Source organism: Xyrauchen texanus, chromosome 41 (assembly GCF_025860055.1).
Source record: "Xyrauchen texanus isolate HMW12.3.18 chromosome 41, RBS_HiC_50CHRs, whole genome shotgun sequence".
Classification (NCBI taxonomy): Eukaryota; Metazoa; Chordata; class Actinopteri; order Cypriniformes; family Catostomidae; genus Xyrauchen; species Xyrauchen texanus.
The window spans coordinates 26640066-26651722 of record NC_068316.1 but is presented as its reverse complement, the minus strand read 5'-3'; positions in this window follow the sequence as shown (position 1 = coordinate 26651722).

Genomic DNA, 11657 nt, shown 5'->3' with positions numbered 1-11657 from the left:
ATTCTCTGTAGTCCCAATATTAATGATTATAAAAAATATTTTAACTTTCAATTCATCATCGCAAAGGTATGCCAAAACGTGCATAGGGGGTGTGGCCACTTTTCCTAAAACTGTTATAACTCTTGAACGGAATGAGATTTTATCACAAAATGTGGAACACATATTCATGGGGTCTTTCTGAGGACATACACAAAACAAATCTACCACTCTACCTCTACCATCTCTACCTCTTGGTGGCGCTATAATAATTAAAAATCTAAAAATGTCTCTAACTATGGAACCATCATTCTAATTGACTTGAAACTTTGCATGCATTGTCTTTGCCCAAGGTAACATCAAGTTCTATGAGGACAGTTGCATATAATGAAAAACATGGCAGCCATCGACCAATACATTTTTAGCAGCTATTTGAAGTAGTCCTAGGCCATTCACCCGAACTGAACCAAATCATTGCAGAAAGGTTCTCTGGAGTCCCATTCCCAATAATTATCAGAAAAAAGTTTTAACTTTCGGTGCACCGTTGCATCAGCAGGCCAAAACTTACAAAGTGGTTGTGGCCACTTGTCCTTAAATGGTTAAAACTCTTGAACGGAATGAGATCTCATCACCAAATGAAAAACACATATGCAAGAGGTCAATCTGAGGACACATGAAAAACAAATTGTTGCCTCTGCCTCTTGGTGGCGCTATAATAGTCAGAAATGTAAAAAATACCAAAGCCCTGTGCTTACCTCACCTGATGTTTCTGAAAATGAAGGCCATCATTGTTTTAGTTGAAAACAGTCCAAGTAATTCTTAATATATGTTGCATATGTACTTAAAGGACCTTAAAGGCTTGAACCCTCTTAATTGCTGCTTGCAGCTATATTTTTCTTTACCATTGCTTTTCCCACCGGTGGTCATGAAATGAGCACTGCCACACATCCCAATGTAAAAAAAAAGAGAAAGGTTTTTCTCTTATTATTTGCTCACCCTCATGCCATCCCAGATTTGTATGACTTGCTTTCTTCTGCTGAACACAAACAAAGATATTATAAGAATATCTTAGCTCTGTAGGACCATAAGAGAATTTTCATTTTTGGGTAAACTATTCCTTTAATAGTTTACTTCCCAAAGATTAGTTGAGAAATTATTTATAATCATCTAAGGAAATTAATATGTATACAATGGGGATCAAGTTTAAATGTCCTGTGTCACTTTACCCATATTCGCCCTATGTTATAAAATGTGCAATATTTACAATTCAAAGTAAACACGATAATACAAATAGATAGAGGAAGCAACAAGATTGCCCTTAGAAGATGTTGCATATTAAAAGGAAAACAAAATTAACTAAAACTGTGAAAACGAAAACTAAACTAAAACTATCAGACAAACTGTGAAAATGAATGAAAACTAAAACTAACTTGGAATGTCAAATTGATATAAAATAGAAACTAAATAAAAAATCCAAAACTGTAATAACACTGGTTCTGAGTGGTTGCTAGGGTGCTAAGGGGTCTTATTGTCCGATGGGCAAAAGTTAAGTCCAGAAATGTATCAGCCTATAGTGTTACTCTGCTACTCCCGCAATGCCATCATATGGTTTGGAATACTATTATAGTGCATTTTTAGAAATAAATGATCATGACTGTACTTTATCTGCTTGTTACATCTTTTCTATTGTTGAGAACTGGTAAGGTTTAGGCATAAATGTCTAAATAAATATCTATAAATAGTGTAATGTATATCAAATTATGTATATATCAAAGTGTCTCTTTCATGTTTTATATTGTTGATTATCGGTTAGGTTTAGAAATAGGGTTAGGTTAGGGGATATAAAATATTATATATGATTGTATAATTTAATAACACATTAATGTATTTATTAGTATTATAAAACATTGAGGACAAGCACACAAAATAATAGTCATATTGATAACTAAATTGATAGTATCTTCTCAATGAAAACAATGGGGTTTCTCTCATCAATGAGAGGATTCCAGAGGGCACAGTTGGCGCCATTATGCAGATTGTTTGGTATTTTTTAAACAGTAGGTTATATTGTGAGTGCATGATAAACTTGTACATTTATAATGATGTTACCAATGATGCCTGTCCTTTGATGTGACTCATGATACACCTCTTTCCTGATACAGAGACTCAAATTAGCTTCTGTGCTGTAGAAGATTTTCTGACAGATATTTGGAGAAATTTTACAATGAAAATCTGTGTGTTATATAATCCTAGACTGTTTAATTGTTTTTAACTAAGGAGGTCTTTTGTACCTGGAGAAAGCTATCCATAAGCATTTCCATTCATCTTAACAGCAGTTGCTTTACTGGTGCAAGCCCTCCTGGAAGTCCTCAATTCCAAAAATAAATCTGGTAACTTTGTTTCTGCAAATCGCTGTCAGTGTAAAGGGCCCTTAAAAAATCCCCAGGCCTGGTTTAATTTTGTCCAATTGGCCACACTGGCCGCAATATACAGAGAAGCTACATGACACGATGGCCGATGTCTGAAATTTTTTGGCATTCCAAGAACAATTCAACACATCTATGGAACATAAAATTCCAAGCCACTTTATACGACATGGATGTTATCTGTGAAAATATAATTCTGACCAAATTCAGTGGAAGAGTTCTTTCTCTGAAGAGATAAGAGTCCATTGGTCTCTAATCAGAGCTAAACACAGGCTGATACCTTGTTGATAATGATGTCAGAGGAAGTGATGACTCCTATCTGACCGAATGTGATATTTTTATTCAAAACTACAGAATGAGCACGAAGTGAGAAATATCGAAGGCTTAATTTTCACAATAAATTTGTCATGTTTGAACTACTGTAAACATATTTGTAGTGACACCATAGTGATAATATAGGTAAACGAAAACTATGGTTATAAAAATTATATTTTTGTGGTTATTATGGTTTTACTATATTATTCCAAAATGTATTTATGGTTTTACTATATTAATATTGTAGACTATAATAACCATGTTCTTTCTGCTCAACAAAAACACACAGAATGTCATTCTGAGATTTGGCAGAAGACCTCAGAAATCAAACTCACAAAATCAGTAAACACTAACTGTCTTTAAAGCTTCATTTTCATTTTTTGATTAAATGTCTCAAGAGACTGGATGCTCAGATATCATGAATCGTGAGTGTGTTCTCGCATGCAAAAAATACAATCTATTGCAAGCAAATTGAAAATGCATCAAGGTTGCAAGGGGTGAAATGCAATAGTCATATGCAAATGTTGGAGGAGTTAGTGAAAAGGTGGCATTTAAATAGATGGCATGAATTTTCAGGCTGGTTTATGCTGGTTAGTGCTGGTTTGGTGGCAGTTAAACTCCACCTCAAACAGCACGCCCACGGATTGTCAAACTCTAATCTGACTGACTGGCTATGCTGTTTATTGGCAAAATTTCGATGGCAAAGCTGGTTCTGCAGCATAGTGAAGTTGGTTAACCGCGGAAGTCTGGCTTGTTGAACTAGTTAAACAGCCTGGTGGGAAACCAGCATACAAGCATCCTATGCTAGGGGCCAGCATCCAAAACACATCAAATGCTGGTAAAAAGCAATGATGACATCCACAGGGTTGCTTCATTTTAGGTGTCCTGGTACTGTGGGTTTGGGGATGTATAGACATATTGAATCACAGTTATGCTGTAAGTATTTTGATGAATGGGAATCAGTGGAATGTATTCTTCAGATCTGTCTCTTTTTCTGCGTGAGAAACCTAAGAAGACATGAAAAGCTCAGCAGTGCTGTTGAATTTGACCGTGGTCCAGTTCAGCGGTGAGAGGCTGATATCAGAGATTCTTTGTATTAAAGTTGTATTAAGTGCTTTGACAAATGTGATGTCGGCTGTTTGTTCTTTGGCTGAGAAAACATCTTGGATGTCAAGTGAACAGACTGCTAGTGATTTTATTGTTTTGTTAATGAATGCCTTCTTCAGTGCTTTCTGCAAAATCAATTGGCTGGAAAAGTTAGCTTTAGCGTGTGGCATTTACTGAGAACAATTTAAAACAGGTTGAGAGATTGCTCATGGATGCGTGTGAGGTTTCTGGGAGCTTGTGTTGATGGTTTTGGGTTTGTTGCCGTTTTCAACCACATCAATATCCACAATGGTCTGAGAATTCTGGTTAAGTTTTGCACTAGAATTTGCTGGGACTGCAGGATGCCAAGTCAAACCCTAATATTATTTATTTTTAGACAGAAGATTTAGACCGATCATTACAACCCATGTTCATATGCAAGTACTGTTCCTCTTAAAAAAATCCTCTTTATCCTGCATCACTGTCATGACATTCTCATCTCAGTTCAAAGACTTGGATATTATCAAATACAATCTTCAGGTTAATATCACATGTTTGGACATTCAAGTCAATGTGATTAATTATATAAAAAGTATAATATAAAAAATGTGTTCAATTAATCATGCCCCTGGGCCATAATAAGGCTTATTCCTACCATTACTGAAATTCAAGCTTGAAGTACACCTTCAATTTTGCGAGTCCCAGTCAGCAGGAGGCAGTAAGCATAACTCCAGCTGTACAGGCAACAAACCACACTACCAACTGACAGCACAAGATGAGGATGCTTTCTATTTTTTCTCTCCAATTTGGAATGCCAATTCGGTTGCTTAGGAGACCTGGCTGGATTCACTCAGCCTGAATTCGAACTTGTGACTCCAGGTGTGTTAGTCAGTGTCTTAACTCGCTGAGCTACCCATGCCTCCAAGTATGCTATTTTGAGTTCAAACACTGCTGGACAGAGCACAGCTGCAAATGCAGGGATCTCGAGACTTGTTTTTCTAGGTTTCAAACTGTATTTAACTTGACACAGTGTCCCTTAAATGCTGTGTTCATGACTTGACTCAACCAAAGTGAGATGCTCAAAAAGTGTCCTCAAAAAGACCCCTTGTTTCACTATACTATAATCGACACAACGTCTCGTTCCTTCCATCGGGCATGCTCGTCATGCACTTCCGGGAAGAAAGGTACCGAAGTGGGGTGTGGCTATGAGCAGCACCCTAGCCCGCAGAATCGATCGAGTAGCCGTGAGGGGGGTACGGCTCAATCCCTTGGGAAGGAGGAACGACGTGGGGGGCGGCTGAAGTGGCTTTCTCTCGTGAGAAAAGAAAGCCGCGACCGCAATGTTGCCATGGCTATGTTCTCACACTTATAACATAAACCATTCATAAAACGCTGCCTACTTATGTTCGCAGCCCAGGCACACGAGACAGCTTTTATGACCGTCAGAAGTGGAGAGAAATCGACCGCATCCAGGAACTACACAGCGGCGGAAGGGCATCTTTATAAAGATGCGTCCTGAAAAGGATGTTCAATGCTCACTTGTGTATGTTGCTCTTTTACCAGAATCAAACTATTTTAGAGGAAAATAAACTCTTTCAGAGAAGTCAACTCTTTTATAAGAGAAGCGCTGTCTGCACGGCGTGCAGAGAGGAGAAAGCCGCTGGAATGCACAGTCAGATACAACAGCAAGCTCTCTTGCAGAGGTGGGTGAAGCAGTCGTGTGTCACACAGCTCGCTGATCACACAACCGATCGGCTCTGAAGAAAAAATCTGTCTGGCATTCGCTCGTCCGCTCCTTTTATACCCGTATGTCCGGGGTGGGGCATGCAAATTCTGTCTGCCAACTTGACATTGACCTTTTCTCAAGTTCAAGTTCAGAGGTATGTGAGGCTCTCAGAAGAGACCCACAATCGACACAACGTCGAGTGAGTGACAGAAGAGGAACATCATGGTTACTGTTGTAACCTCTGTTCCCCCGATGGAAGGAACGAGACGTTGTGTCGATTGTAGTGACACAAGGGGTCTCTACTGAGAGCCTCTTGTTTCACTACAATCGACACAACGTCAAGTGAGTGACAGAAGGGGAAATACATTTAGTGTATACATACAAATGTGCATATCCTTTTTCTGTGTACTACAGTATTGTACAGTATTGACTTTTCCCAGTAAACTTTTGCCTACTGTTGAAATTGGTATCTAAAATGCTCAGTGAGATACACAATAGCATTCAGCTAGACAAAACTGAAATTATTGCACACTACAGTTAACAGTCAGTGTCAGCAATAAAGTAGAACAAAAATTAAATTTGTATATAACAAAAATTTCAAGGGTTGACTGCCATGGTGAAAAAACATCTAAACGTTTTTACAAGTACGGCACACACAATAACAAAAAAAAATCATTTTGGTGGCATTGGCCAATTTACTGACACAATGGCTAGCTTTTGAAGCATTAATTAAATGTTTGGGTGAGTTACTACATTTTGCAGACATGCAATAGACTTGTGCTGTTCCATAAAAACAGTTGTGGCAATTGCACTTACAGTTTAGAGAATGTTAAGACTATTAAAAAAATTAGTCAAAACGATTGAGAAAAACTGTAATATTTGTGATTAACTGTGATTATTTTGATAGAAAAATGTAATCAATTGATAGTCCAAGATTTATCACATTTACATAAAAATATATAAATATATTAAAACAGTTATATAATACAGACAGATAGATAGATAGATAGATAGATAGATAGATAGATAGATAGATAGATAGATAGATAGATAGATAGATAGATAGATAGATAGATAGATAGATAGATAGATAGAGATCTTATGTAACATATGTAACAGAAAATCAAAAAGAAAACGTTTGAGTGGGCAAAGAAACACAGACATTGGACAACAGATAATTGGAAAAGAGTGTTATGGATCTTAACCCCATTGAGCTTTTGTGGGATCATCTAGACTGTAAGGTGTGTGAGAAGTGCCCGACAAGACAGACACATCTATGGCAAGTGCTACAGGAAGTGTGGGGTGAAATGTCACCTGAGTTTCTGGACAAACTGACAGCTAGAATGTCAAGGATCTGCAAAGCTGTCATTGTTGCACATGGACGATTTTTTGATGAGAATTCTTTGAAGTAGTTTAAGAAGTTCTTAATGTTTTTAGTAATTTTTCACATTATTAATGTCCTGACTATACATTGTGATCAGTTGAATACCACTTTGGTGAATAAAAGTACCAATTTCTTTCCATAAGAAATGTTTGGATTTTTCTACTTGTGTTTGTATTTCGTTGAAGAGACTCTGGTTAAATGACACATTAATCATTAGGCTTATGTCAGTATATCATTGCATGATATAGGGCAAATAGTAAAAGAAGAAAAAGAATGCACTTATAATGCGCACCGTTTCTCTTAAATATACATGCATATAATCTAAGCACAAACATGATATTATGAGCAGTATTAAAAGTAATTTATTGTAATACCTGAATTAACAGAGCTTCAAATGTGCGTGCTTAGAGATGAGATGAGCGGATTTTTTCCAATTAATTTGGCAAATTGAATCATTCCTGGACATGTTGGCCAGCACTAAATCTCTGGTGAGCAGTGCAAAGCAAGTGTTCAAATGGCTGTTGCAATCATGTTACGAGCACTATCTAACTGTTTTTTGTGTGTTTACTTTATTCTAAATGTTCCCCTGCTTTACTGCATTGATCAAATGTTTGGCACAGGTCTAAGCATAATGTCTCCTACCATCTGCTTTCATGACGGTCAATGCATGGTTTATTAAAGGGGTCATATAAGGACATGCGTTAACGCGTTTTAAAACAATTGTGGCATTAAAAGAATATTGCAATAACGTGTTAACTTCGACAGCTCTAATATATATATATATATATATACAGAATAGAGAGAGAGAATGATATTTCAGTTCATAACCCCACCCCTAACCACTCCACAATAATATAAAAAATGTAACGTGCAGAAAAAATATGACTATACTTTAAAGTGCTCTACTGAAATTTAAGTTGTTATTGGCAGAAACATTTTCCCTTCTGTCATGGAACTAATTTAAAAAGACACATCCAAACATTGACTTCAGAGGACTTGCAATATAGTGCACAAATATACTTCACTATATTTATGTTACTTTTATGGTGATTTTGTCAGTTTTGGGTACACAACTCGAACATTCTGGAATTTTAGAAAACAAAATATATAGCCTTGAGCAAATTATGACAAATTTGTATTCATTTCATTTTAGCATTTAAAGGTTTAAGCTTTCGGTAAAGCAATCAAACACCTGTACAAATGGAGTTAATTAAAGGGTTAGTTCACCCAAAAATGAAAATTATCCCTTAATTTACTCACCCTCAAGCCATACTAAGTGTATATGCCTTTCTTCTTTCAGCCAAACACAATCAGAGTTATATTAAAAATATCCTGGCTCTTCCAAGTTTATAATGGTAGTGAATGGTACCTTAGATTTTTAATTCCAAAAAAGCACATCCATCCATCAAAAAAGTAATCCATACAGCTCCAGGGGGTTAATAAAGGCCTTCTGAAGTGAAGCGATGCATTTTTGTTTGAAAAATATCCATATTTATAACTTTATAAACTATAATCACTGTCTTCCTCTATCCTCTGCGTTTCCACGTTCGTCACTTTTCACCAGAGCTTACGCTACGCCTAAGTCATACGCCAGAACTTGACTCTCTCGTGAATGTGCAGATGGCCATTACCGGAAGCAAGTGATTATAGTAAGCTTGGAAGAGCAAGGATATTTTTTAAATATAACTTTGAGTGTGTTTGGCTGAAAGAAGAAAGTCATTTACACCTAGGATGGCTTGAATGTGAGTAAATAATGGGATCATTTTAATTTTTTAGTGAACTAACCCTTTAACAGAGGTTCGGGAGGAGCATGTTCATTTTAATCAGACAAATCACAGCCTGCGAGTTGGAGTATATAAGCCGCTGCTTACCTGCTTTCTGTGACGATTCTCCTGACATCCCTCCTCCAGGTGGGAGGGGGGGATAATCAGGAGCTCCGAGCCCTCTGGTATTTGGACAGCTAGCTAAATAAGTTGACCTCTTCTATACAAAATGACATTAACATACGAACTACTGAAACGAGCTGATTACAACAGCAGAGTGTGATATAAAATATGGCTCAAGAGTGACGTTAGAATAATAAGAAGTAATAGGAGTGTTTTGTGCTGAAGGTTGGGTTGTCACGCAATAACATGAATGATCTGTAAAGTTATTGTGAGTATTATGCTTTTACAGTTATTGTACATGGATCACAGAACTGGTATTTGAGCCCAAAATCTTTACTTCAGTTTAGCATTTTGACCTTGGCTTGCATTTTTTGCTGTTGAAATGAAGGAACAGTTTGTTTTCAGTTACAGTATACCTGATCAAGGTATTGGTCATTTCTATGTTACTTTTGGATCATATTTCATCATTACCATTAAGAAGTGTTAGCAGAGGTTTGTAAAATGCTCATTCTCCCATTTAAATCAATTAGCACCATTGTCCTGTGTGTTTAGAAATCATAGTGTTTCTGTTTGCAGAGCTCAGAAGAGATCCCTAATCTGTAGAGTTGTGTTTGGGTGTTTAACAACACCTTGTGGAACTAGTTTCTTCCTTGCTCACCCCTCCATCTCCCTCTTCAACCCTGCATATACTATACTTATCTCCTTTGACACAACAAAGTCATTTACAAACAGCAAACCATGTATGGTTGTGTGGATCTTTTTTGAATATCCCACTGATTGAGATTTGAACCTTATATTGCTCACATTTTAAACAAAACTCATTTTAAACAAAACTAAAGAGTTTTTTCAACATCACTCAAATAACATCTTAGTAATTTATTTTCATTTTCTTTAAATGGTTAATGACCAGTCTTGGGTAGACGACACTGTGTGGGACAAGTTACATGCCAAAGTTTAATACGCAGGGTTAGGATTTGTTCAAATCCCAAAGCCTAGTACGAGCAATGGTAATAGTGATGCATGCCTTAGCAAACACCACTTAAAAGAGTGTGGACTTTAAATTAATGACCATCCTCTGGTCTCTTAGTCGTAGACTTCAGCTCTTCAGAGGAAACTCCTGCATGTGGTTGCTGCAGCTCTTTGATCGTCTGCTACTGAATTATTATCACTGGCAGCCATTTGTTGCTCTCTGTCATTAGCTTGAGACAGCTCTGTTTTTAACCAGGAACTTTGGAACACCATTGTATGCTATCTAAACTAGTACCTTTTTTCATTTGAGCAAAGAGGAGTGTGTGTTGTGTTGACTGTGGATCTTTGTTAATGTTAGCATAAGAGGAAAGTGTTTGCATGCGTATTGTGTCCATACGTGAACAAGCCACAAACATGCACATATTCAGTGTTTGTGAGTTACTAAAACGTAAAAGAACTGATGCTACTAACTTAATTAGATATTAAGTAGTGTGACAGTAGCTCAGCCGTTTACCAAATAGAGTAGATTTTCCTAGTAACAAGCTACTTATCTAATAAGTAGTGGTGTAGCTTGATATACTTAAACTGTTATATAACTTAAATAGTGAACTTCAAAGCTGTGAATCTTCACATGAACAATCCGAACAACTTTCCAAATGCCTATAATGTGATGTTAAAAATTAGGGTGTATACTATTTTTTTTTAGTTATATGTAGTGTATGTTTATACTCATTTAGCACTCTATTAGGCACACTATGGTCCTAATAAAGTTCCCGATGTGGTCTTCTGCTGTTGTAGCCCATTCACCTCAAGGTTTGATGTGTTGTGCATTCTGAGATGCTGTTCTGCTCACTACAATTGTACAGAGTGGTTATCTGAGGTACCATAGCCTTTCTGTCAGCTCAAACCAGACCGGCCATTCTCCATTGACCTCTCTCATCAACAAGGCATTTTCATCCACAGAACTGCCGCCATCCTGAGTAAACTCTAGAGACTGTTGTGCATGAAATTTCCAGGAGATCAGCAGTTACAGAAATACTCAAACCAGCCCATCTGAACCCAACAATCAAGCCACACTCCAAATCACTTAGATCATATTTTTACCCATTATGATGGTTGATGTGAAAATTAACTGAAGCTCCTGGCTCATGTCTGCATGGTTTTATGCATTTCACTGAGATAAGTGCTCAGTGAGTGTATGTTTTCTAGGAATGCTTTCACCCTAATTAAGATTGTTTATTAATTACCCTCCCCCTTTTTTTTTTGCCAGAAAAAATTATTGTGCATTGAATGTATTATAGGCTATATTATATTATTATATAGTTATATTTAAAAAGATAATGCTACCTTAAATATCTTCAATGTATGTATTAAGCTGCTACTTGTCAGTATCTTGTAATGCAAATACTAAGTTTTACTAGTTTAAAGTATGAACTAAATTAGAGTTAATAATTGCGAATAGTTCCAAGTACCTTCCCCAACACGCACATGTGGAATGTAATGAATCTAAGTTTCTGAAGGTTTTTGCTTTCTGCTTTCATGTGTGTGTTTGGGGGCACTGTGGTGATGTGTCATGTACCAGTAATGGTTCATGATGGCTAGTCCACCTCCTCCAAAACCACCATGATTTAACAAAACCTCTGCATGCATCCAGCTTTATATAGACACCATCTGGTTCTGTGTCCTGATAATCACACCAATTTAGCATGCAAACTGCCATCGTCTTTTCCTCTAGTCTTCTTTTTTGGGACTTTTCTGAGGTGGACAAGGTACTGTACAGTATTTGTCTCCTCTGTGCATATTTGGTCATACAAAGAAGTGGTCCTTAGTTCTGCTTTAAAAAAAACATTATAACATAATAATTATTACAGGATTGTGAAAAAAAAAGC